This window comes from Pavona decussata, unplaced genomic scaffold (assembly GCF_977016875.1).
Source record: "Pavona decussata unplaced genomic scaffold, jaPavDecu1.1 SCAFFOLD_657, whole genome shotgun sequence".
Classification (NCBI taxonomy): Eukaryota; Metazoa; Cnidaria; class Anthozoa; order Scleractinia; family Agariciidae; genus Pavona; species Pavona decussata.
The window spans coordinates 9382-37049 of record NW_028145881.1 but is presented as its reverse complement, the minus strand read 5'-3'; the positions used below and the strand labels follow the sequence as shown (position 1 = coordinate 37049).

Sequence of the window (27668 nt, the reverse complement as noted above, 5' to 3'; positions counted from 1 at the left end):
AAAACGCTTACTTTCGGTGTCGGTTGATGTTTACTTTTCAATGAAGTGGGGGAGGATGGGGGGGGGGGGGGGCAGGGGAGGGTGGTTTAGATTATTAAATGGAGGGTGCTCCATCGAAAGTTACAATACAGTTTTGATATGAAAGGCTATATCATTCACCTCGCGGTCTTGTCTCCTGGGCTTAAAGCTTTGATCCGACATCACGAATTATATCAGGGAACTTAAGCAACGACGGCAATGGCAACGCCACAAATCAATAGATCTAATCAAAATGGTAGGTCCTTCCGTCTGCTAAACTGAACAACATAAAATGAACAAATTCAAGGTTCTATATAGAATGTGAGCACATGACGGTGACTCGTTCTTCTTATATGCCGTTCCTAACAATTCTGTTCCTTTAAGAGATTGGAATAATCACGAATAAGTAACGTACATTTATATTTCCGTTGATGTCGTCGTGGTTGCTTAAGATCCCCAATAAGTATGGGGCCCAATTAACTGAAAGCCGATTAACATTTATCCAGGATTGAATTTAAACAATTTGGCAAGGTTTTATTTCTCTCGAATGTTGCAAAACGTCTCACTGTTATTTATTTATCAATTTTTTTTTGGTGGCAAATTAGCATAACCCAAAAGTTTATAACATATATTTTTGTAGATTTTTCGATTTTAACTTGGCTTTAATTCCTGGATAAGCTTAATCGTGCTTTGTTGACTGAGCTCTTTAGGTGGCTAGCAACGGTTTGCTGCACATTCCACTACTTATTCTTTAACGGATCAATACTATCACTCTTTATCAGTTCATACAACAATGATGGTATCAAAAAAATGACGAATCATTGGTGAATAAGCTACAGTTGCCTTCTCGACATAATAGGTTACCATAGCAACAATATAACCTTTTAAAATCACCCCTAATTTTAGCTTTAAGTGGTTACAACTCAAAAAATAGCTTGGTGATCCCGTTGTTTTATTGATGATGATGATGATGATGATGATGATGATGATGATGACGATGATGATTATGGAACTATGATTAGCATGTTCTACAACTTTTTGCAGAGTTTAAAAAAAATGTTGGACGAGGTTATGAGCCATCGCAAATGTTTCGAAAATTTTAATGTGGCTCTTAACTCCATCCTTCAATATTCTCAAACTTTGCAAAACGTTGAACGTACATTTGTTAGTTACGGTTACAAATTATAAAAAATTGGGGTCACCGAGCTCGTTTTTGAGTTGTAACTTCTTAAAGTTAAAATTAAGGGTGGTTTTAAGAGGGTATACTGTTACTATCATAACCTATCATGTCAAGAAAACGACCATAACTTGATCACCAATGATTCAACATTTGTTTGATTATTATCAATCGGCTAGTATTGATCCTTTAAAGTATTAGTGCTTAAACGTGCTGGAAACCGGCATCAGCCACCTTAAATATTTTCAACCCAGCTCCAAAAAAGCGCGTTTTTAAGAGTTTTCAATTTTTGGAAAAATTAAATACTTTTAGACAAAAAATTGATTGTGCAGATTGAAATAAAAATATATATTCAAAAATATTTAATACTTTTGGCTGGAAATGTAGTGATCAAGTTTTCAGAATCAGCAAATAGACGAGTCAAAAATATTTAAGTCTTTTGGCGGGAAAAAAACGCGCTTTTAATGGGGGCTTGGCAACTAGTTAAAATAAGGTTATTTACTTTTACACATTTTTGCCTTTGCTAAGAAAAAAAGCGCTGTGCTTTTGATGGGGGTGTTCTAGCATGGAGTCGAAAAAAATTCTAAGTCTTTTGGCGGGAAAAATCCGTGCAGGTTAAAGACGGATTTAGCCCTTCAAAAGGCTATATTTTTTTTTGATTTTGTGCTAGACCCATGTTAAAAGCGCAGGACTTTTTTTCTTTTCGGCAACCTCTCCTAGGCAAAAAAAAGTAAAAGAGATAGCCTACAAAATGACTAGTTACCAGGCCCCCATTAAAAGCGCGAGTTTTTTTTCATTTATTATTATAATGAATACAAGACAAATAAAGTTGAACAATAAAAATAGTTTTAATTCTTTATTGACCAATTGATGTAAAGTGCAAGTAATTGTTGCAACTAATTAACTATGTAAGTTAATTGCTACTTAAAATCATTTAATAATATACAAAGTTGTAAAAAATACACACTAGATGATGAAAGTACATGTAAATAAACTACTTTGGTTGACAAAAATATTGTGAAACGAATTACTGAAGTCAAAAACAAAGAATATATAACTTCAACTATCTTTTTTTTGTTCGAAATGTGAGTGGAAATAAGTTATTTTGGCTAAATACTAAGTTTTGGTCGACAAGGAGTGTTCGAAATTTCTTAGAGTCGAATCACTGTTCAGGCATGTTTGAAATTGATCGAAAACATGGCGTGAAATACAGTATTTGTAAGGAAATCGAATGTTCACAAAAACTTTTAGAATTTGCCAATTGCCTACTGTCGGCTTCCAATACAAACACTGAATTTCGCGATATGTTTCAGCTAGTTTCAAAACTACTACAAAATACCCTGCTAGCAGAGGTTTCTTTCTGGCAAACCTTTTAGTATGTGCAAAGTCGTTCGCGTAGTTGAATTGTTTACTTCGCCGAGAGAAGTTTCTCTCGGGGAAGTAAACAAGCCGACCACGCGAAATACTAGAGCCGCGAACGACTTCGCACATGCTAAAAGACTTGCCAAAAAGAAACCTCAGCTAGCAGGGTAACTACAAAAAGCCTGAGCTAGTAAACCCGAACAGAAATTTGAAAATATGAGTGCACGTTACAAGGCACGATAAAATCCACAGAGAGATAAATCAGGCTGGCCCGGGTTGTTCAAAGAGTAAATACGTCGCTATCCAGAAGATAAAGACGTCGGCTCTTTGTACAACCGTGGCCTTCGCCGTGAGATTTTAAACAGTTTACGTTCTCGAAAAGAACGTTTTTGAAATTTCGCATCGTTCACTCATAAAGGAAAAGTTCATGTTTCTTTCAAATAAAGATCACAAGTTCCATTACAAAAAGCATCTCACATTCTAGAATTCAAAGACTTTTTCAGTTCCAATTGTCATGAAAATTAATGTTTCTAATCAGCAAAATTATGTCGAAGATTGTTTTTGGTAGACACTTGCTGAAATCTTATATTTTTGTTTGAATGTTTGTTCCATTTTTGTTATAGATTATAGACACTTGTTTGTTTTTTTTTTAACTTGAGGTAGTTCAAGCAACTCTTACAACGGAACTTTCTGTTTAGTACAAGAGCTCGCTAAAAATGTTCATTTTCTACCTTAAAATGTGCCAAAAATCTTTCGCGATGTTCAGTCTTTCTCTTGTCCTACTTGATTGCATATTCTTTCCAGCTTGCGGAGGTGATTTGTCCAACGTGGGATTCACAGCTAAAAGAAAAGAAACTTGACATTCATTTCATGTAACGCCACAAACAGCATCTATAATTAACTTTTGATAATTGTTTGTTTAATTTTTGAAAAAGCATCTAACATGCATACCAAGTTTACTCGCTTTCTGAAATCGAAAAATTTTGATTGCGAAAATACTCTCATTTTTCCATTTCGTAGCGCCAAATAAATGATAGATTTGCTGCTTTGTCGACCGTGTGGAAAATTATAGATTGTTTATTATAAAATCAAATTCGTACACAGTAGTTGCGTTTGAGAGCAAGTACAGTTTGCGGAAATTTTTAATTTCTCTGTTATTTTACACTCACTGTAACCCAAACAAGGACAAGTGATTCTCCAGTTTTATTTCAAAGTATTACATGTAGCTTTAATCTCTGACTATTCTCCAATGATGAAACTGCGATATTTCGCTGAATGTTTGTCGTAAAAATACCCTTCAATGAATTTTTGTCCAGAGTATTGTTTTCACACTTGTAAACTTGTTTGTCTTCTTGCATAATTTGCACGCGCGCACGACCTATGTTGTCACTAGTTACGAAGCAAAGGCGATACGATCTCATTAATAAAACATGACCCTCACAACCTATTTCTAGTCAATTTTGACCATCCTTTATCAAGCAATTCCTAGGTGGTCTTGTGGTAAAGCTTACGCCTTGAATTAATAAACGACGGCCTTATCTTTGCCGTCGTTTCATTTAAGTAGCTTCGGAAGGGCTTGGTTCAAGCCCCGATACAGTCAGTCAATTTTACTTTTTTTTTTCCAGCAACTTTCTGAGCCAAACTTTTACGTGGTGGTTAAAGGTGGTTTTTCAAACATCCGCGACAAAACTGACTTGGAATACAAAAATAACATAAATCAACTTGTGATTTGGTGGAAATGGCCTCTAAATGTTTTCAAATATGCCTGTAGTATTGCCAAATAATATAATTTGACGCACTGTGGTTTACTGTTGTGCGGATTTCAACTATATTTAGAGAAAACAGGCTTCCTTGAAATTGAGTCTCACGTGATTTCGCTTCTATGGTAAATTGTTTTGCTTGAAAATAAAACGAAACAAAATTTCGTCCAAATTATCATTTTGACCGTATTGAGCTCCAACCAAGGCTATTGAAGGAGTGAAGGTTTGCACACACAACTCTTTCAATCAAAAGTTGTATTTTGAATGAATTACTTTCTACTAAATTTTGTTTTAGCCCTAAAGATCCATTAATTAATTTCTAGGTAAATCTGTAATGGTATTCGAGAAAATACAAAAAGTTTGTTTGAAAACTACCAAAATAAACCACACATTAGCCAAACACCTCACGGAAGATTTAAAAATCTTAAGAGAAATTTCCGGTGTTAGATAAGAAGGTCGAGGCTAGGTGAAAAAAAAAAAAAGTTGCGAGCCTCCTTAAAGTCCTTGTATTATTACTATATTCTAAATAACGGACAACAGTTACATTCTTTGGGTCAAAACCTCGATTGTCGTACAACTGACCTACCGAATATTGAAAGCTAACCTGACAATAAGTTTTGATTTTTTGCGGCAAATTTGATTGGTGAAAATCCACGTGACCTGGATCTCTGCATGTTAAGACTGTGAGATTTTAACATAACGATGCTGGTTTGTTATAATCTTTTGTCTAAATAGAAATTTAGGCTATCAACTCCAAGGCAAAGACCAAAACAAACTTCACTCCATTTGCGTCCCCCAAGGCTAGGCTAACCGTATGATCAATTTGACACAGCCAGTAGATTTTCTATTTTTTTTTGTTTTGATTTTCGATTGTCTCGAAATCTGGTCAGAAACTTAACAACGAAACTTTCAGGAGTTAAACTACCCGATTTAGACAACTCGCAGGCGAAATTAGATCCACTCCAAGACCGGAAAAATTGTTGCGAGCCTCCTTAAATGTTTTCAAATATGTATGTTATTGTCATTGAATACAGTTCGAAGCACTGCAGTTTACTTCTGTGTGGGTTTCCGAGAAAACAGGCTACCTTGAAATTGAGGGTCACGTGATTTCGTTTCTATGGTAAATTGTTTTGCTTTGAAATCAAACAAACAAAAAAATTTGGTCCAAATTGTCATTTTCATCGAATTGAGATCCAATCGGTACAAACTTACTGAAGGAGTGAAGGTGTGCACGCACAACTCTTTAAAACAATGGTTTGCATTTTGAATGAATCACTTTCTGGTAAATTTTGTTTTAGCCCTGAAGATCTATTTATCAATTTCTAGGTACTGGTATTCGAGTAAGTACAAAATTGTGTTTGGACAAAAAACACTTGATGTGGAGATCGATTTATGATAATGCTGCCAAATTCTTTATTGAAAAGCTTTTCCAGATTACTGATAAGAGATCTTTTGTTTGGTGTGTTCTAGTCTTTGAAAATCCTTATCTCAATATCGTAAATAGGCCAAATTTTCTGTGAGGCTTTTAAGGTGTGGAGATATTCTCCTACGCCAAAGTAATTGATACGTCCTTTTGCTTTTTTATTGGTTTCTTGTTAAGACGTTTGGCTGACCTACGGGGGAAATATTGATCTTTTGAAAAATGACAAGCTAAGATTTCCTTCATACTACACAACCTCTTCAACTTACGGTCAAAGTTTATATTTTCATTGATTTCAAAGAACTACCCTCATGTCAGAAAAATAAAACTCCATCATTGCTTTATTCTAATTCACAGTATCAATTCTCGTACAACTGACTTATTGACTAACGAAAGCGCCAGATTTGATTGGTGGAAAAATCCACGTGACCTTGATCCCTACTTGTTATTAATAAGACTGTGAGATTTTTTAATACAATGCTGGATTGTTACAATGTTTGTTCAAATAGAAATTTAGGCTATCAACTCCAAAGACAGGATCGAAACAAACTTCGTTCCATTTACGGCCAAGGCTAGGTTAACCGATACGATCAATTTGACACAGACAGAATCCGCTTGTTTCGACGCTTTCACTATGGTCATTATTTTGCTTCAAGGTAAAAATAAAAGAAAAAAGAAGCAGACGGAAACTGGCGCGAAATTGTTAAAGAAATACCTTAAAATATGAAATGGTTTGAATTACAATCTTGGATAAAACTACACGATAAAAAATGGCTGGTATGATTCGGATCATTCGAATAAAAGACTACCTATCGCCGATATCCGTTTAATTTGTTTAATAATCAATCTATAGTTCATTCAACTGAACCGTACTTTGTTGAAATAATAAAGATATTCAGTCATCCATTATTTTTTAAATAAATTTATCATCTGATACATCATTTTAAAGATCTTACCTTTAGAACACGTCCGTTCTTTTCCCGGGTTCCAGCTTCTCTTGCATTCCATCCTTTCGTTTCCGTTCCATTCTCAGTAATTTGATAAATGCCTCTTCTGGAATTAAAAATAAACAAATAATTTCAGTAACGATTTGGCACAAAGACTTTGTATGCTATTGGGGGTGTAAACCGGCCAAAATCTCAATCTTAACGAAGGGTGGGTTCGATTGACCCCATTCCGGAAAGATTATTGGAGTTTGATACTGGAGTAAAAAATGGCTCTTAAATTATCGTGTTTCATGGAAAGTTTGTTGGCAAGTTTTCCCAAATTTACCAAAAGAAGAGAAATGTAACAGCATTTCCGTTTATTCACCTGACCCGACGGTGACGTTGAAATTAAGATCAACTTTAATGTGAATCTGTAACGGATGACATCACTGCAAAGACCTTGGGCCCAGTTAAAAGGCTTTTGTGTTTAGAACACAAACAAACAAGAAATAACAAGAAAATCGAATAATATGACCACTTGAATTCAGCATGCTGGTTATGAGAATGAATTGGGTGATCACAAAATAAAAAAAAACAAGGTCTTCACTTTCAAACAAATTCTCCCAAGTACTGCTAGAAGGAAGATAAGGTCAACAGTGAGGAGAATGTTTATGTTGATGCCGGACCTTAATGTAATCACCGCGGTTATAAATCATTGCTTGATGATAAAGTTCTTACTTTTGCAGTAATTCCAGCCTGTTCTTTCAGTTTCCGTCTCTTGATTTTCCCTTGTAATTTACTGAATAAGCGTTCCTGAGAATGCAAATTATCATGTTAGTAATTGTGCAGCACAAGCTTAATTTATGCGCCACACCAGACAAATTATGAAAATGACCAGTTTTCAGTAACGAATTTATTCGGCAGAGGACAACACAATTTAACGTATCACGGAACAGTATGTATGTTCTTTAAACTCTTGAAGTAATATTAACAGTACTACTAAGAACGAGGCCAAGTTTTAATCCGTTTTAGCACAGTCGAAGAGCTTCAATCGACGCTTACAACGAGGAGCAAGCCAACGCACGTGTTAAGTCATCAACATAGCTTCTGCTCGGTTCACACAAAATTCAAGTAATTTTTGCAAAATAGGGCTTACCTTTAGCGTATAATTCTTCCTATGTTTTAAGCCTTCGCATTTCATATTTTTTCTTCGTTAAAGAGGGCCGTCAAACCACCATTTCCCACGGATTTTTTTCAAGTCCGCAAACTACGTGTGAGGTTTGTTATGAATATGGATTAGCAACTGAAACCAATCGCTGACAATGACATTTGCTCGCTCCTGAAAGAAAAAAAAAGAAAAAAAAAATGAAAATTTATTCTCAAAGGGAATAAATGAATTTAGTTAGTAGGCGCGGTGTGATTGGTCAATTTTGCGGGCCGTATTTCACTGTACGGCCCGCTAAATTTGAAAGGTTTCCCTTTCCCGCGCGCCCGATTAACTTCAGAGATATAATAAAAATATCTTACTAATATAACCTCGTTTTCTCGGTCCATAGTTCGCGCTTGGGCCAATGAAATCAACGGGAAAAAACGACGATCCGTAACTTACACTACGGACCTCGAACTCGGTTAGTAAGAGGTATTTATGCAACTTGCTTCCCTGGTTAACGTTTTACTAGCGAAAATCATATTATATGTGGGACTTCTTTGTAAGGCATTCTTAAGAGAGAGCAGGCCGGGTAAGACAAGCGTTTTTTTCTCCAGCTTGTGACAGTAAAGTCTTTTCTCCACTGCGCCCCTCCCATAATGGTTAGACAGACTGAGGAGACAAATGAGGCCAGTTTCTTCGAGGCCGTTTTGTCCTCACCTTTGCTGGAAGTAGATAAGGGTGTTTCAAGAATTTACGTATTTTGATTCAGTTCTTTTCTAATAAACGGCCATGCACTCGCGTGGCCAAACTATGGCATAATAACGGTTTCATTCTCATTGGTGTTCCAGCAAACAGAGATCAGCCCTGGCAGTGTACATAATTGGAGACGCCAACGAAAACGGAACTTTAAAAAATACATTTGCGTTTTCTGAATAAATCCGCGACAATTTCTACGCGTTTAGTTTGTGTAATGTCGCCGAACTATCCAGGAGCAGTAAACGTCGAAGGGGCGACTTTAAAGTTCAGAATGAGAAAGCAAAATAATCATGCGTTAAGTTCACGTTCTCCATAAAACCTTGAATGTGGTCATTTCACGTTAGAGAGCCACGGACTGCAACCGGAAATTGAATGTTTCCTTTTTTGGAGCGTTTTTACGCCATCGCGTTTGTAACGTCAAGCCACAGTCAACAGCAAGAGCTTTTCCTGTCCGTGGTAGGGAGCAAAAGCACGCCAAAAAAGGAAACATTCGTCTTCCGGTTGCCGTCCGCGGCTCACGAACGTCTGTGCTTAATTAAGCTTGTTATTTTGCGGAGGACGGCAAAGACATGTACTCAAGTGTATAATGCACGTGCAGAGCCAGTGATTTGCTAATTAATACTATTGTCTTCTTACGTTCTCGTTGGCGACCGAGAAGCATCAAAAACAATAGTTGGCTTCACACTACAAACTAAGTTAGTTTCAAGTAAGCACTTGATTCAAGTGCACTTGAAAATCTCAAGTCGCACTTTAGAAAACTTGGCTTCACACCCGGGTGACAAAGTATACACTTGAAGCACAAGCTGTCAATCATCTTTCGCGGTAAAATCAGAAATGCGATTGCTCGCCGGAAAATCATGGAGCCTTTGCAACGGAAAAACGTTTTAGCGGAGCTCCGCACGCCGGAGGCGTGCGTGCGGAGCCCCATAGCTAAGAGAATTTGGTAACCCGCGAATGCAAAAAATTTTGGTTTGGTTATGACGTCACTTTTGTCCATCCGTACGCCCGTACGTACGCCCGTACGCAGCCACAGGAAAACTTAGATGTGTGAAGCCGTGCTGCTACCCGCGTTTGTTTGGCGGGAAGTTGCATCGCCAACTGCTTTAATTAAGAAAACAAAAAGATCTTTTGAAGAGAACAAAATACAAAGTCAATTTATGTGACCGACAGCGGGAGAAACAGCAAGACGTCTAGCGGCGGGAGAAACAAATCGACTGGCAGAATCTTGAAGTGAAACCAGTTTACTCCGATCCTGCGTGACGAAACTTGGATTTTTGCTCTTTACGTGAAACGTTTCGCTCACTTGACGTTGTAAAACAAACGAAAAAAGTTAGCTATGGAATAAATAGGACTTGTTATTGTCCGGAGAGGCGAGCATATTCATGTAATTTTGTTGACAAAACTTTGCTGGTTTGCTCTCCTGATTTCTTGCAGTGTTAACACGCCGTTTAATTTAAGCTGAAGCTGCTAAATACCGCTAACTTCAGAGGAGTCTTTGGAGATCTTTTTTTTCAGTCCATGTTGATTATTTCCCTGGCAGTTTTATTTTCTAATGGGGTGATTTTCCGTCTTTCCTTGCTTTAGAATTTGGGGTGATTTTCCGCCATTCCCAATTTCGCCGTTCCACCCTTCCAGCTTTTAGCGTCACCGGCAGCCGAACATTCTTACTCCGATCTGGCGCGCCGAAACGTTGGATTTTTCCTCTTGAAGTGGAGCGTTTCGGTCACTTAACGTTGTAAAACAAACGAAAAAATCAGCAATGGAATAGAAGCACTGGTTATTCTCAGAAGAGGCGAGTATATTCGTGTGATTTTGTTGACAAAACTTTGCTGGTTTGCTGTTTTGCAAGATATTGATTTCTTGCAGTGTTGACACGTAGTTTATAAGCTTATAAACTATAAAATAAGTTACTGCTAACTCCAGCGTAGTCTTTTGAGGTAATTTTATTGGTCCATGTTCATTATTTCCCTTGGAGTTATATTCTAATCTCGTCCAATTTTGCCTTCCATCAGTGGGAAAAAGAGCAAGGCGACTAGCGGCGGAAACGCCACATCATGAAGAGCGGCCGAAGAGAAATCATTTTATACTCTGTTCCGACACGACCAACTGTTGGATTTTTCCTCTTGAAGTGAAACTTTTCGCTCACTTAACGTTTTAAAACGAACGAAAAAATCAGCAATGGAACAAAAGGACTGTTTATTCTCCAAAGAGGCGAGTATATTTATATCTATTTATGTAACGGTATATTTTTGTTGACAAAACTTTGCCGTTTTGCAAGGGATGTGTCGAAAACGAAGACCCAAAAACGAAGACCGAAGACCGAAGACCCTGTGGTCTAAAACGAAGACCCTGTGGTCTAAAACGAAGACCCACTGGTCTAAAACGAAGACCCACTGGTCTAAAACGAAGACCCACTGGTGAGCCTCTCTATGGGTACCCACCGTCTTCGTTTTCTTCGCGATTTTTTCGCAAATCTTCGTTTTTTTAGGAAGATCTTCGTTTTTTCGGATTGAAATGGTTTAAACGTTTATTCAGTCACATTTGATAAATATATCACTTCAATAGAAAATTGCATAACTCACTCAGGGTTTAAATTCACGAAAAGCAATATAAACAGTTGTTGAAACCATAAAGGATTGTTGGATTCTTTGGCGACGTTTTTACCCCCATTTTAACATGCTAGCAACTAATGAGATTCCAAGAAATCGAAACTGAGTCTGGCATGAGAAACAACATTAGACACTCGCCAGAAGAAATTTCACTAGCATCCTAGAGACTCACAAGAGAGTTGTCTGTCTTAGCTTTAAATATCTGCTGCGGATGCGAGCTAAGCCACAAAATAATGGAGGTACATGTCAGCTCTAAGAACACAAGAGCTGTTTTTCAGATAAGAAGCAACTCGGAGAGCTAAAAACAGCGCAACAAGCTATAGCTCCCGAAAGCAAGAGACAACAATGATAAGCTTTGTAAAGACGAGGATCTGTTCGACACTCATATCCGTGCAAGCAGCGAGATACAATAGCAGAAGCCTTAATTCACGAGTTAAGAAATCCACAAATCCTGTATCTCTACAGATAACATTTATTTAGCCTTTTAGCGCTACCTAAAATCTTGAAGTCAATCCAAGCCGATAAGCCTTAACAAATGCCACAGAGCTAGCATACACAATATCAAAACCTAAATCTTACGGCTCTTAGTGATCAGTAAGAAACCCTCCATTCAGTATATTTGAGAATTCCCCCTCACGATCAAGACAAACACCATTAAGAGCGGTCGCATCACATTTTGATCTAAACTAAAAGGAAGATTCTCTTATACAAAAGTAAAACCAAAACTGAAAAGGCTTTTATCAACACAATGGACACACAGTGGAAGTCGTGCAGGTCTGTCAACCCCACTGATTTTTACACACAGAAATGTGATTAAATGCCAAAATTCAGAAATAACAGATATTTTCTGTAGTGTTTACGAGTTTTGACAGTTTTATATCTGAGTGTTCAATTTGATCACGAAAAATTTTGGTCAAATTTCAGATCTTCGCTTCAATCTTGAGATCTTCGTTTTTTCCGCGGTGATCTTCGCGTCTTCGATTTCTTCGGAAATACCCATAGAGAGGCTCACTGGTCTAAAACGAAGACCCTGTGGTCTAAAACGAAGACCCACTGGTCTAAAACGAAGACCCTGTGGTCTAAAACGAAGACCCACTGGTCTAAAACGAAGACCGTGTGGTCTATTTTTGCATAAATTAAAATGTCATCTGAGAGCGTGACAAACTTGACAGTCGGTACAACACGTGTCAAATTGTGTAACGCAATAGGACTGTAACTGTCACAGGTGCGCTTGATTCGTTTCAAAGGCCGGGCTCAAAGGTGAACTGTGTGTGACTTGCAAAGTTCTACAATCAAATACAGCACGTTGAATGTCTTCGGGAAAATTTGTAATTGATATATAAGTGTTAAAACGAACAACATTATAGAACTGTTGCGGTTTTGATCATATGTCGAAAGTGTCACACAACAGATTTGAAAAACGATATTTTAGACTCATCCCACAAGCCAAAAAATCTTATTGCTTTGACTTTTTACAAAATAGGCTTCTCATTTTGTATAAGATCACGTTTACATTTCAAAGGCTTGTGCCGTTATGGCTGTACGAGAAAGCTCTCACATAGGTCAAAAGATGACTTATCTTTAAATTTTTGTTAAATGAACAGTCCTTGCATTAGAGTTGTTGTTCATTTCAATGTGTCAGAGTTTGAGTAATAATTTTTGTTCTGATGGCACAGCTCAGATGGTTCTGCTACTTTAATTAATAGGATCATACTGGTGCACTAGGGACGCCTGCATGACCTTTCACTACAACAACAACAACAACAATCAGGAGCCCATGGGCTCCTGCAACAATCAGTTATTGGTAGTTCCATATATAGATCGCAAAACTAGCATAATAACAAAACTACAAAACTTAAACTACTGTGGTAAGCAATTTGAATCAAGTTATAAAAACAAACTAATCAATCAATTAAAAGATTCTTAAATGTCATCCGAGGTACAGAATCGCTCATATTCAAGACCCGGTTCTATGTGAATATATCTGTTGAAACTGCAACCTTTCTGTTAACGCTCGAAATTTGTGTCCATTTATCATGTTTATAAATGTCTTTTGAATACGCATGATTCGCATATGGGGCGATTCGCACCCGGCCAAAGTTTTCAATTTCTCGTATTTTATGGTTATATTAAAAGGTGCAACCTGGCACATAAAGCGTGAAAACTCACAAGTCATTACAGATCAAAAAATCGCAAAATAAAGTTCTCGACTGAAACAAACAGTAGAAACAGTAACAGTCTGTGATAGTAATCATAATCGGAGAACATGAACTCTGCAAAAACGAAAAAAAAATTGTTTGTTTTTGAAGCCCTAGTTAAGTTACTTTCAACTGCCCAATAGAAGCTCTAAAAGACCCTTTACCACTACCACTCAAGCGTTCCCTAATAAACGACAAATTTCTTGATGGCACTAGATGAACAGGAGAAATGCAATAATGTTCGTCAATCATCACAAAATCGCAAGTTCGCAACTGAAACTGTAACAAATAACTATAATCATTATAACGAAGACGTGAACCTCTACAAGTCCAATGAAATGATTGCTTCTTTTCTGAAGCCTTAAGTCACAACTTTTAACTTCTTAATAGGCCGCTTTAAACTACTGTATAGGAGGGTAGGGGTGAATAGGTTCGGGCATCGACGGATTTGGCCTGTTTTTAAAAGTGAACAGATTGCGTACGTTTACAATAAAAAGATAAGATTAGTGGATTTCACAAATAAGGCGGATCGCCGAACTGCCGGGAATTTAGTGGTTCCTACGGATCTTTGGTCCACCTTAGTTGGTATGTTAATTAACGCTTAATTTGCCGTCTTTGTCGATTTTTGCGCTCCTTTAATTGATCGCCATTAAATAAATGTTTTGTGTTATGCTGCAAATTTTACCTCTGAGTAAGATCAGCCTCAACAAATCAAACATCCATAGTCCATTGCGGTGACTGTTAAGTAACTGTCAAGTTTGTCGCGCTCTCAGATGACATTTTAATTTATGCAAAAATAGACCACACGGTCTTCGTTTTAGACCAGTGGGTCTTCGTTTTAGACCACAGGGTCTTCGTTTTAGACCACAGGGTCTTCGTTTTAGACCAGTGGGTCTTCGTTTTAGACCATAGGGTCTTTGTTTTAGACCAGTGGGTCTTCGTTTTAGACCACAGGGTCTTCGTTTTAGACCAGTGGGTCTTCGTTTTAGACCACAGGGTCTTCGTTTTAGACCAGTGGGTCTTCGTTTTAGACCAGTGGGTCTTCGTTTTAGACCAGTGGGTCTTCGTTTTAGACCACAGGGTCTTCGTTTTAGACCAGTGGGTCTTCGTTTTAGACCATAGGGTCTTCGGTCTTCGGTCTTCGTTTTTGGGTCTTCGTTTTCGACACACCCGTTTTGCAAGATATTGTTTTTCTTGTAGTGTTGACCATGCAACTCGTTTAACTTTTAGCTACTGCTAACTTTACAGCAGTCTTTTGAACTCGTTTTTTCGGTCCATGTTTGTTATTTTCCTTGGAGTTTTATTTTCTAATCTCATCCCATTTTGCTTCATTTAAGAAATTTTATTCTCAGGTAAAATAGTCAGTCAAACAAACGTCTCGCTACACAGTGTCGTTGACATAAACTTACAGTTTATATAAACTGACAAGTTTTTCTGGCATAAGCTTATATATTTCTAATTTTAGCATTTATTTGTGACAATCTTTACAGAGAACAAACACAAATACTTAAAATAATAGGGTATAACGGCAAAGATTTAGACGTGGGAGTATTTTTGACTGAGCTGAAATTAAGTCTTTTAATTTAAACAATGTTAAAATCGAGTGTAAAGCTAGTGTGATTTCATTTTCATCAAAAACATGTTCCTTTGCTTCTTGTAGGTGACTGGTAATTAGCCCATTCTTTTCATTTTTCAACTTTTTCTCAGTGTGTGGAAGGGAGTGTTTTTTCAAGTAACTCAACTTAAGTGTCAAGTTCAAAAAACACAAAGAGATTTTAAAACTCCAGATAGAAGTAAGGTCTAGTAACTCTAATGCCACTAATATATTGGGTCTCGGTTTCGTCGCTTCTCGACGGTTGCTTGATTTCGCAAATCTAATTGGAGAAATGGAGATGTTTTAAATTGTCTAGGTATATTTTAACTGGCTCCTCAGAAACCACAAAGGTACACTGTTGAAGAAAAGTTTGTAATTTTTTTTCACTGTGTTCAGCTTTCCTTCATTGAAGGATTTTTTTTTGCGCTCTAGGCATTAGGTCATCAACTGGTTGTGCTGTTCCATCTAAAGAAGTAGCCGGAGATTCAAAAACACTTTAATTTGTACGCCTACCTTAATTTTTCTTTATCCGAGACAGGGCATGGAATTCTGCCCATTGTGGAGCCAGCCAACCATTTTTACATGAGGCGCATTGCTGCTCTTTCTTAACCTCTCAGGTGTCTTTGTCAAATTCCAGTTATAACTCTCCGACATAATAGTGATAGTCACAAATTTTAGCAAAATAATTATAGCCGGGGACATGTTTTTCTAAACTTTTGGATGCTTTCATGTAATCATGATTAGCTGCAGGGTCCTGTTAACAAAAGAAGAAAAAAATAATGGCTACTCCTCCCCCTCTGTTGCAAATTCCCTTTAAAATGTAATCTGACAGAACAGGTGCATCGTCAGTGCGCAACGCTTTGTCATGAGCAACCGACATTGTTGTTGTGACTCCACCATATAAATTTCTTGTTTCTAACTCATTGTAAAACCTAGCATTGTGCTTGAACAAATTATGATTCAAAGCATTGCTGATCTTTTTTTCAATATGTGCTTGACGGAGTGTGGTTTTTATCGTCTTCAGCCGACACTAGATTGCATTAATTTCTTGTCTTAATCCCATATATGGGATTAGCATGGACACCAGGTGATCGGCATGATATATTTGTAATGTAGTGATCATGGGTACATCTGCCATATAATTTTCCACATGTATGACATAACTATAGTTATCATTCATATTATATCCGTATAACTGTTATATACATTGTATCTCAAAATGAAAGATAATGTGGTTATTACATGGGGAATCAGTCAACCATGTTATTCCCACATTATTGATGTCTTTAATTTTGTGTCCATATAAACACCATACTTGGAGTAAGTTGAAAGTACATGCTTGTTATAAAACCCATATTTTGATTTAATATACCCAATTACTTTCCATATATGGGCCATATATATGGCTCTCATTTTCCCCATATTATTACCATATCATAATGGTTTGGTAAGGGCCTCTGGACATGCATTGCTCTCCATTCTTTATGTTTGTGATTTCATAGTCAGCTAGTCACAGTTATCTTCTAAATTCCTTTGTCTGTTTTTTCATGGAATCTTAGAACATATAAATTCCCATTTTATAGAATTGCCATAGATAATGGCATCTCCAACTGTAGAATTAGTCCTTTCAGCTTCCCCCTGGCCACTGTCTTTGTGTGCTCGATGAATCCTGATGCAGTAATTAGAGTTCCAAATTCTGGACAATTTGGTATCTCTGAACCTGACTTGACAACAGCATTATCTCAAAAAATTAGTAATTACTGCATCATAAATACTGTCCATGCATGCAGTATTTATGATAAAGACCACATTAAAAAATGTTCGTTATTGGATTTCATCTCCAAAAGAATTGAATTCTAAAAAGAATCTATTGATATCTTGTTACAATCAAATTTGTATGATGTGAGGTTATATGGGGCTAGATTGATGTAAGTATTTGCATGAAGGAATATTAGAATGATTCCTTGGCAAAGCAAACAGCTATTTCTTGATATTATGTGGTTTACAACATAACACCACTGCATTCTCTAGAGTCATGCAGTGAATATCAGCCTTATCCTTTTAATTTTTAGTAAAGGATTTTTGAAAGTGAAATTTATTAGTTAATTATAAGTTCGCAAATGTAATAAAATTTTAATACTCCAGAGATGCTTGTATCAGCCATTTTAGAGGAGGTTTTAAAGTTAAAAAGGGTGATAGAGGGAGTGGGCAAGGTATTTTACAATGGCTTACAGGATATCATATGAGGGGGTGCCAGAAAAAAAAATATTTAGAACATCATCAGGTTGGGGAGGGGGAGGGGGGCCTTTCAAAACATGAAAGGGAAAAAATAACAATCATCATAGGCCCTCATCTGCATAAATTATGTACCCTCCCTCTGGATTGTTTTAGAATCTGCCACTGCCTTGGCACAAAAGCCACACACAGCGGGTGTAACCTTTTCTGGTAGAGTTTATAATAAATTATTAAGACCTGTTGTTTAAATTGTAACAAAAAAGAAATTGATGTAAGCTTTTTATTTACCATCACAGATCCATACCTGTAGATGTGATGAAAACACTGTACGCCTCAAGAATCACTTTGTTAATGGACGTTCTTGTTGAAGCAGTTCATAAACTTGTAAATTATGCATTCTTGTGTGAACGTTTCTGTGCACTTTCCCAATCGATAGATCCAGTTGTGTGTTAAATTTCTTACCTTTTCGAAAATGTTTATGATGGCAGAAGCCAAATAGAATGGGCATCTCATTATTACTCAAAAGAAAATTCACTGAGTAAAGATTTGATTAGTTGGCCAGGTAGGGCTATTGCTCTAGCATGGTCAGAGTACAACAGAGATTGGCTACAGGATGCATGGGCCTAGCTGTGTTTATAAGCAACAGAGCGCTGTACTCAATTATTCTTATAGCTATTCAATTGAGAGGAGAGGAGGTGGCTGATATTCAGGCCATGTTTAATGCCACCAAACCCTGGCTTCTGTTGATAACTGTGATTAAAGATAAAACATCAAACTTCCTATCAGCCATCTCTTTTAATTAAAAGAAAACTTTAAAACTTGGTAGTGAGTAATGAATTATGAAATATATGTACAGGTATTAATTTTTATAGTGCAATCTCAGTTATTTGAAACTCCCAATTCTTTGAACAAATATAGTTGTTTTAAATTCTCTTGGATTGCTTCAGTCAGATTTTTACCTCCTATTTTTGGAGCAAAATTATGTTTCCCTTTGAGGTTAAAAACAACTATTGGTATTCCACTGTAGTGATTTACATATCATTATAACAAATGTTATACCCCAAGTCAATTGTTTTCTTTTACTTACTTTTGATCACCCTATAATAACTGTTTATTTTTCATGGGTTTCGTAACGTCAGTAACCAGTGCTACAGTTTTCTACACCTCATAACATAGTCTGGTTTACCTTTTTCAGAAACAATTAAGGAAAAACACTAATATTATTTTCCTTTTCGATTCCATTCTGTACACTGGGTTTATGCAAACTCTTCTCTATTTGTATAAGAACAGTTTAAACCACTGATTGTTTTGAAGAATGAAGTAATAAAATGCTTTTAATTTGCAATATTTCAAGCAAAGTAATAGTTGTTCATCACTTTGTGAATTCAGAAGACGACTGTTGTATGCACACTCAACTCTCTACCTACATTCTCTTCTACCTACCATTTTTTTTTTTCTCCGAAAAACCAGAGGATGAAAAGTAAAGTAAGGAATATTTTTACAGAATGCTTATTAAATGATGCATGGTAGGTATCTTGCTGTGTAAAAATGAATGGGACTTCTCAGATGAGGTGCTATCCATAACCTGGATTGAGTGATGAGGCTGCAGCAGTGTAGTGTTTAATGACTTCTTCAATTGGGATTTTGCTTTTAAGGACAGCAACGTCTGTACCTAAATTGAGAAACCAGAAAATAAAATCTGCGGTGTAAATTTTGTGCTGATGGAAACCGTTAAATTTTCTTCTCAGTATTACCTCAGTAAGGAAATGTGGTCCATGCAAGTTAAAGAAAAACTCTTTGATCTTGGCAGGATTCATACCCCAGGATTTTGATCACTGATTGACCAAATGTACTCACTAGGGCAATGCAAAATTTATTAAGTGGTTTCCTTCACACACAGAAATTTACACTCCAGATATAATTCTCTGATTCCCCAGTTGGATCAGCACTGCACAGCACAAAATTTCATTATCCCTTAATTGTTGTGTTTTTTTTTTTTTTTACTTTACTCCAAGTGAATTCTCATGTAGCAATGTGTAAAAAAACTGCTGGGGATAACTGACCCCTTAACTGCATGATGGATTTTTTTGGTAAAGATCTTGACAGGGGCAGTTGAGGATTTAATTACCCAAGTGTTATTGTGCAGTTCCAGAAAAAATCCATACCCACCCCACAGAAGGTCATCGGAAATTCCTATGGGGAGGGGGGTCTTAAAAGTCAAAATTTTAGAAGCAAAGTATGGAGCTAAACTGGAATTTCCTAAGGGGAGCAGGGGTGCAAAACAAAAGACCTTCCGTGGGGGGAGTATGGATATTTTCTGGAACTGCACATTTGATTTTATGTCAAACAATTTACTAACTTTAAAAACCAGCTACAGATGGCTAGGGACTGCAAAAACATGTTTTTTCTGTTGAATAAATTAAAGACTTACGACATTTATTGCATTCAACAATTACATCAAAAGAACGCACTCCTGACACAGATTGGAGTCAACCTTGATTGCCATGAATGAAAGGATCTTGGGACATGTATATGGCACCCCCTGCAGATTTTGCAGGGGCAGATGATATCATCACCAACTTAGCAAAGGAGAGAGAACCTTTTAAAGGATTGAGGTCAACAAATGTACTCTCTAATCCAGTTTTGATCATTACTAGTTTTCATATACAGCTATTTCAATTAACGTTGTCGGATCAAAATAAAAAAGCTAAAAGACAAGACCGCAATGTTTTGTGGGATTATTTTTTATGAATAATTTCATCAAAATCATCCCTGCACGTGCAGGTCATTGTACTGCTAATTACAACCTATTGTTTTCTCCAGGCATGACTGATTTTGATGAATTATTTATTCATAAAGATTCCAACGTAAACTTTCGGTCTTGTCTTTTAGCTTTATGCTTTGAACCGACAACGTTAGTTGAAATGACTGTTTATAAAGTAGCAAAAGGCACAAGTGATTGTCATGTTGACTTTGCAATAATTATCAAGAATAAGAGCCAGACAATTATGCACAAGTCAACGAAAACCCTGACCCCCCACCCACCCCCCACCCCAGAACAAGGTGGGGATTACAAGGGAATAGTAGGGGATTTGATACAAAATCATGCCCGAGATGGTGGGGCATTGGAAGCATTTAGTAGATTTAGCTGCCCCGAGGGGGTGGGGATTTGTGAACAGACTGCAATGTCAAAGAGTTTTTTAGATAAAACTAGTGAGCAGCATGTCTGCGAACTCTTACAGTTGTAAAACGACTTATTTTGTCCTACACGTTTCGTGTGACAAACCGCACTTCGTCAGGGAGTTTTACAATACAACATAAGTGACCTGTATATATACCTACATAAAAGACTAAAATAAATTTTACATTACATAAAACCGCACCTACGCTAGCGGATTTACATGTAGGAAACAGGTAAAAAGGTGTGTAAGGTGTTACATATTTTGTGCTTGACATAATTTTGGGGCCCACAGTTTTAGCTAAAACTCCAGGGGTGGGATATTAGGTAATGCTTTGAGTTTATGAAGGATCCCGAGGGGTGGGGATATTATTCAAGATTTGAGCAAGGTTTTTTCCAGATCCCCACCTTGTCCCGGGGTGGGGTGGGGGGGGGGGGGGTTCGTTGACTCATGCATTACTGCTGTGGTTTCCCTGAACAAAACAGTATTACTTTGCACTCTCAAAGCAAAAGGATTAATGTGATTGACAGGAAGTTATGAAAGGTTCATGTTTTTCCTATCCCTTCCAAAACAAATGGGAAAATGATACTGCATTCTTAGATTAAGAGTTGAGAGCAAGAAAGACATCTCGACTCTCTTAAATCAATATCAAAGGCATGGAACTGAGCACCTAATTCGAGTTTACACATACAAAAAAAAAAAAAAAACAACCACTTCATGTGTACAGGAATAGCTATCAACCTGGGAAAAACAAATTTTAAAAAAAATGAGCTTTTTAATCTAATTTATTGAATTAATCAGCTACAAGTACAGTATTAGAAAATAGAAAAATGACCCAAAGCTAACTTGACTTGAAATATTTCTCCTGTATTCAAACATCTCCAATGTGCATCTCCCTCAAATAGAACCTGAACATCAAAAAAAAAAAAAAAATCACTCAATTTGAGTAGAAAACGATGAAATCTAAAATATTTTGTAAATCCCCATTAATGACTCGATTTTCAATTGGCCCGCAGTTTGAAACGATCTCTTAGTATTGTGCATATTATGTTACCGACCACATCAATTCATATAACAACACTGGCCTACTATTGTCCGTATTAGCTTGCCATTTTAACATTATCTTGATTAAAGATCAAAGATTTTTTTAGCAAATTGCTCTTCCTTCAGAAAAAAAAAAACATCAAACAGTACAAAGATGTGCATCCATCCATAAAGATTTGAAGTTATCTTACCTCCTTGATTGACAGAGCCGTCGGACCTTTCGCCTTCCACCGACACAGCAAAACCCCATCTACTTTTGACATTTATCAAACTAAAAATTTTCCTTCAGCTCAACAAATTTGCTGTAGAAAGGAACATTTTTCACACAGTCACGCAGGAAAAATAACATGAGGCGTAGGAAAACTTCGATCGCTTCCAAACTAGAAAACTTCTTCTTCGTCAACTTAGCAAAGAGCCAAAGACAACTAAATTCGCCCCTTCCGCCGCCATTTTTGACGCGCTGGGGCTCTGGGGACGAGACTGGGGCACAAGCGCAAAGATCACCTCCTCCTTACCGCGGTGAAAGGAAAATTAAGGAAAAAATGCATTCTGTTACAACAAATCAGCATTGAATAATTTTGCTTTCTGTCAGACATTATTATTGTTATTGTCGATGGGAAGTTTGCTTCATATGCACTAAAAATATATATAACTGCAGAAAGAATGAGGAACTGGTAAGGTTACTACGCTCATACGAAAAGCAGATTTCTATAAATGCTATGAAAAAAATTGGAGCTCCGCTTTTAGGCTTGGCTAAATATATATATTATGTTGTTTACTCTTTATTTTGTCTTTAATTTTAACTCAGAGAGTTTTAACATTACAGGAAATGCATCGGCACTTCATTGTTTACGATTACTTGGCGACAAAACAAAAGAACAGGCGACATCTTCTGAACTGAAAATCGATGGTTCAGGCTGTTTGTAAAGATGAAATTCAAATAAGATCGTAAGTTTAACTATTTGTATCGGCTTTTCCTTCTTTTTTATGTTTACTTACATAAAAGACTGTTCCATGGAGCCCTCAAACTGCGAGGCGTATCTCCAGCCATCCATTCTGATTTTTTTTTTTTATTAATTTTAGTTCACGGCAAAATGTTTATCTGTCCTAGCACCGCAGCACGTGGCTTTCAGTTGGTTTCCCTTTTCCTATTGGTCAAGTACGTTCTCAAGTGTGGTGTTGGCCATACTTGGTGGCGTACTTCGGCTTCTTTGAACTACGAACGTTTCTATGGTCACTAAGTTAAGTTCAAGTTGGTAGGTTTTACCCCTTCACACTCAAGTAGGTTTCAAGTGCACTTAGATTATACTTACAAGCTCTAGTGTGAAGCCAACAAATACTGCACGTTTTGGCAAAGTGCGCATGCGAAATAGAAAAAGATTTTTAGCCATAAAAAGATTAGCACCTTTTGATTTCTGTCAGAGGTAGTGCAAAGTATCCCGTCCCAATGTAACCGTTTTCTTTTTTAAAGCCGATGAAAACGGAAGTTAGTGTTAATGACACAGATCTTGAAAGGGTATACAAATTTAAATATCTGGGCGTGTTTCTGGATCCTTGCCTAAATTGGAACGAACACATTGATCATATCAAATCAAATCTCGTCCCGCTTTGGAATGCTTCGTAGAGCCCGGAAAGACATCCCAAAAGAAGCTTGCATTACTCTGTTTAATGCTATGGTTCTACCGTTATTCGATTACTGTTGCGTTGTGTGGGATGGTTGCGGTCAGGGAAACAAGATCTACCTTGACCGTCTTCTTAAGCGAACTGCGGGAATAATTGCGGGTCGCAAGGCTACTGATACCAATACACAGCAAACATTGAAGTGGCCATCCCTTCCATGCCGCAGAGAATACCAAATGTGCATACAGGTCTATAAGTGTATCAATGGCTTGGCCTCAGCTTATCTGCTAGATGACTTCCACTCCTCGGAGCAGATCCATAACTACAACACTAGGAACAAAGACCTTATTCGCCTGCCTCTTGCCAAGACTACTAAATTTCAAACATCTTTTAAGTACAATGCCGCCAAACCCTGGAATACTCTTCCTCGTAACTTACGTCATGATCAGTCTCTAACTAGTTTTAAACTGAGAGTCAAGAAACATCTAAATCACCTTAGTTAATTTCTCACCTTCATGAACTCTTTGAATGACTTTTGCTTTCATTTCTATATTTGATTATTTATTCTTATTATTTCATACAGATCTCCATTTAAACCAGCTACGCTGAACTGGAATTTCTGTTTAAATAATGTATATAAATAAATAAATAAATAAATAAATAAATAAATAAATTACAGCGGCCTGCGAACACTGCGATGCGAAAATTGCGAAAGCTACGAAAAATTCTTAAATTGGAATTTTCGCAAGTCTTTGTAGAATTCGAAGTTCTTGTCCACCCCTGTCCGAAATTAAAAAAAAACTCAAGGTAAGTTGTGAGCTGAGAGAACTGAAACTATTGAGAACTGAAACTTGACGAAACTTACAAAAAGTCGAAAAAAACTGCGTCAGATAGGGGTGAAAGAGAATTGCAAAGATTACAACATTCTATCTGATGGAAAAAAGCATAAAATGAAAATGCACAAGATTCCATTCACACACTCAATAGACTGAAAAGTTTATAGTTTTGAGGCACTTACTTCGTTTATTCTTCATACTTTCACTTCATGTCCACTGATGATATGAAGGGGAACAGAATGGCAACTGTGATAAGAGAGAAAGAAGGGAAATGATATTGGAACAAAGAAAAAACCACAGGTTAGCTATATTTTGGTAAAGGGGGCACAGGTCACCCAAGGGATGGAGATTTTTCTCGTTCATGATATGGCTACAAAGAAGTATTTCTACCCCCCCCCCCCCCCTCCTCCCTCCCCCTTCCTGGATGGCACGCTTATCCGTATCACCGGATTACCTCCACAATTTATAACGTTAAATTAGCACTGAAGGGTTGTCCAGTCCAGTAACTGGCCTTAGGAAAAACCGCCCTACACGCGCGTAAAATGCGTGCAATATGGCACACGCGCGTCACGCGTTTAGATCCCGGTATTGACCCATTTATACACCTGAGTGCAGAGGGACAATATCAAGCTGATAACGCCTTTGTCAAAGGAAATACAGCTGTGACACAACCATGAAGAGAACCCTGTTTCTCAAAACTGACGAAGAGTTTTACGCCCCAGAAGTGTTTTTCAAATCAGTTTTCTATTGATAAACGGTAATATTTCGCGCAAAGAAGCCCAGCGTGTTCCTTAATCTTGTTACAGCTGTAATTCAGCTTTCAATGTAACGTTTTACCTTTCAAAGTCATTAAACAACGAACAATGTCCACTCGAATAGTTTTTTTCGTAGTTTTGAGAAACACAGCCCTGGATTGAACCTCTAGTTTGGAAAGAAATAATCCAAAAATCTGGCACCCTAACTACAGAAAACAATGCCTCCGCAACGGAAGGCTCCATGAAGGTAATGCGAAGTAACGTCAACTTCCGAATAGAACTAACTTTTCGTTAATAATAATCACCTCGATCTATCCAAGGCGTTTGACAAGGTGTCCCACGACCTCTTATTGACTAAACTCCACCGCCATGGTATTTCAGGCACCGCCCTCCGATGGTTTGCGAGCTATCTGTCAAATAGACAACAGCGGGTCGTTATTGAGGGTGCCTTCTCTGATTGGCTACCTGTAACATCTGGGGTACCACAGGGCTCCATATTGGGCCCTCTGTTGTTCTTGGTTTTTGCAAATGAAATGCCGTCCTACGTACAGCATGGATCAAGTCTTGCCCTTTTTGCGGATGACAGCAAACTTTACCGGCCTATAGACTCTGTAAGCTCTCCTACCTTCTTGCAGTCTGACCTTGATGGTTTACACTCATGGAGTAGCGATCATATGATGGCATTTAACACTACTAAATGTAAAGTTTTGCGTATGTCCAAGCAAAGATCTCGTAGAAAGCCCCTCAACACATATCATCTTGTCGAGGAAGTATTATCGCACTCCGACTTGGGTGTATCTGTCTCTTGGAATACTCATATCGAGCAGACGTGTGCGAAGGCGAATAGGGTACTTGGTCTAGTGAAGAGACTGTGTGGCGGGGACATTTGTGACTTCCAGACGAGAAAGTTGTTATACGCGGCGCTTGTCAGGCCGCTACTAGAATATTCAGCAAGTGTGTGGTCACCCTACTTAGTAAAACATCGCAGACTGATAAAGAACATTCAGAGGCGTGTCACTAAATTCATATTGAAGTATCCTCCTAGAGAAGTCAGTTATGTTAATAGATTAGACCAGCTTAACCTACTACCTCTTGATTTTCGTAGACAAATGCATGATTTAGTTCTCCTGTTTAAGCATAAAACCGGAACTGTTACCAGTAACTTCGGACGTTTCATTCAAACTGCCACTTGGCAGTATAGAACCCGTAATTTTCATCAAGCCAACTTTGACCTACTTTCTAGGCACAATCAGGAATACTATTGTAACAGCTACTTTCCTAGGACTGTTAAGTTGTGGAACAGCTTACCTAATATACTTAAGTCCAGCCAGGATCTCTTGTGGTTTAGAGTCTATCTTAACGATCACTTAATTAGAAGACTACTACGAAGTTATAGTCGACCATGATTTGTCAATTATTTCATATATCAGGCAGTCTATTTAATTCTATGATGAATTTTCTTTTCTTTTTTTTTTTTTTTTTTGGTGTTTGGGGATACGTTACAATTGGGGCTCTGCCCTGTTCGTCTCTCTGGTCACGCCACAGCATCGTTATTCTTTAATTCTTCTTTTTCTATTGTCGTATGTTAATTTATGTATTTATTTCCTTGTGATGAATTACAATAAAATGAACTAACTAATGTCGGTAGTATCTTTCTTAATCCTTCAGAGAAACATTCTTCGTTAGTATTCTTTCTTTAATCATGCTTTCGAATGTGATTTAAACTTGTGAGTGAGACGAGAAGAATCCTGAAGTGCAACCATACAAATGAAAGCCTACTGCCGAAGTACTTTCCAGTGGTGCAGTTTATTTCGTTATACAAAGTAGTTCTAACCCTTAAGACTTTTGATCATTTTCTAAATTGGGATCATTCAAATATTTTTATTGCGGGTCGCATGTCAACTTTTATGTTTATTTTCATTTTCGATGCCGTTTAAATTTCGTCATTTTATCAAAGTTTGAACATAGCTTTTAGCTTTTTTTTAGCCATTCTATACTTGTATTCTTAACAAAATCACAGCATAGTTTTCTGTTATCCTTTTAATTTGTTTCACAACTTTGATAACATTTCCGCGAAATTTGGGCAATAGAAGCGATAATTTATTATTTTTAATTATTAAATATTAATCATTATCATTATTATTATTATCATCATCGTCGTCATCATCGTTATCATCATCATCATCATCATCATCATCATCATCAAGGTAGTTCTAGCATTTGAGACTGAAATACTAAAGTGTGATCATTCATATGAAAGCTACTTAGCGGTACTTTCTGCGGTGTTGTTCATTATGCTGTACAAGGTGGTTCTAACTTCTGAGTCTGTAGATGAAATCCTAAAGTGTGACCATTGAAATGAAAGCTACTGAGCAATACTTTCGTGTGGTGCTGTTCATTATGCTGTACAAGGTGGTTCTAACTTTTGAGTCCGTAGATGAAATCCTAAAGTGTAACCATTCAAATGAAAGTTACTGAGCAGTACTTTCGTGTAGTGCTTTTTATTACGCTGTACAAGGTGGTTCTAACTTTTGAGTCTGTGGATGTAATCCTAAAATGCGACCATTCAGATGAAAGCTACTTCTAATAAGCAGTCATGTCCTGTGATACAGTTTATTATGTGGTGTGCAAGGTGGTTCTATTGTAGCTTTTGAGTCTCTTGTCTCTATTCAACGGTACCGTTGATCCCTGTGGATATTTTTTAACGCTCTAAATGGCAAAGTTGGTCGATATTTTGAGACTGTGGATGAAGTGCTGGACCATTCAAAAGATCTGTTTAACAGTCCTTTCAGGCTGTGTTGCTACTCAGCTAACCTTTCAATCGGCCCGTCTAGATCAAATCCACAAGCTATGAATATTCAAGCTTTCGAACAGCGTTTCTCTCTGGTGCTATTGTTTACGGTTTAATATAAGTCTGTAGCACAGACGTAAGAATCAGCAGATACCATCCTTATTTTCAAAGAGTATGAACAATTCCAATGAATGCAACTGGCCAGTACTTTCTGGTGATGCTGCTCACGCCTGAATCT

The 27668-nt window shown here is 37.4% G+C and overlaps 2 long non-coding RNA genes across 2 annotated transcripts; both read right to left on the bottom strand.

Annotated features, from left to right (window-relative positions):
• Window positions 1–91: 91 nt before the first annotated feature.
• On the bottom strand, window positions 92–27668 carry LOC146449077 (uncharacterized). The gene is made up of 6 exons (XR_014860775.1): window positions 24945–27668; window positions 24067–24130; window positions 7820–8002; window positions 7402–7476; window positions 6694–6790; window positions 92–3397 (listed from the first exon to the last, which is right to left on the bottom strand). It is a non-coding gene; the product is annotated as an uncharacterized LOC146449077 (long non-coding RNA).
• On the bottom strand, window positions 21140–21864 carry LOC146449078 (uncharacterized). The gene is made up of 2 exons (XR_014860773.1): window positions 21620–21864; window positions 21140–21292 (listed from the first exon to the last, which is right to left on the bottom strand). It is a non-coding gene; the product is annotated as an uncharacterized LOC146449078 (long non-coding RNA).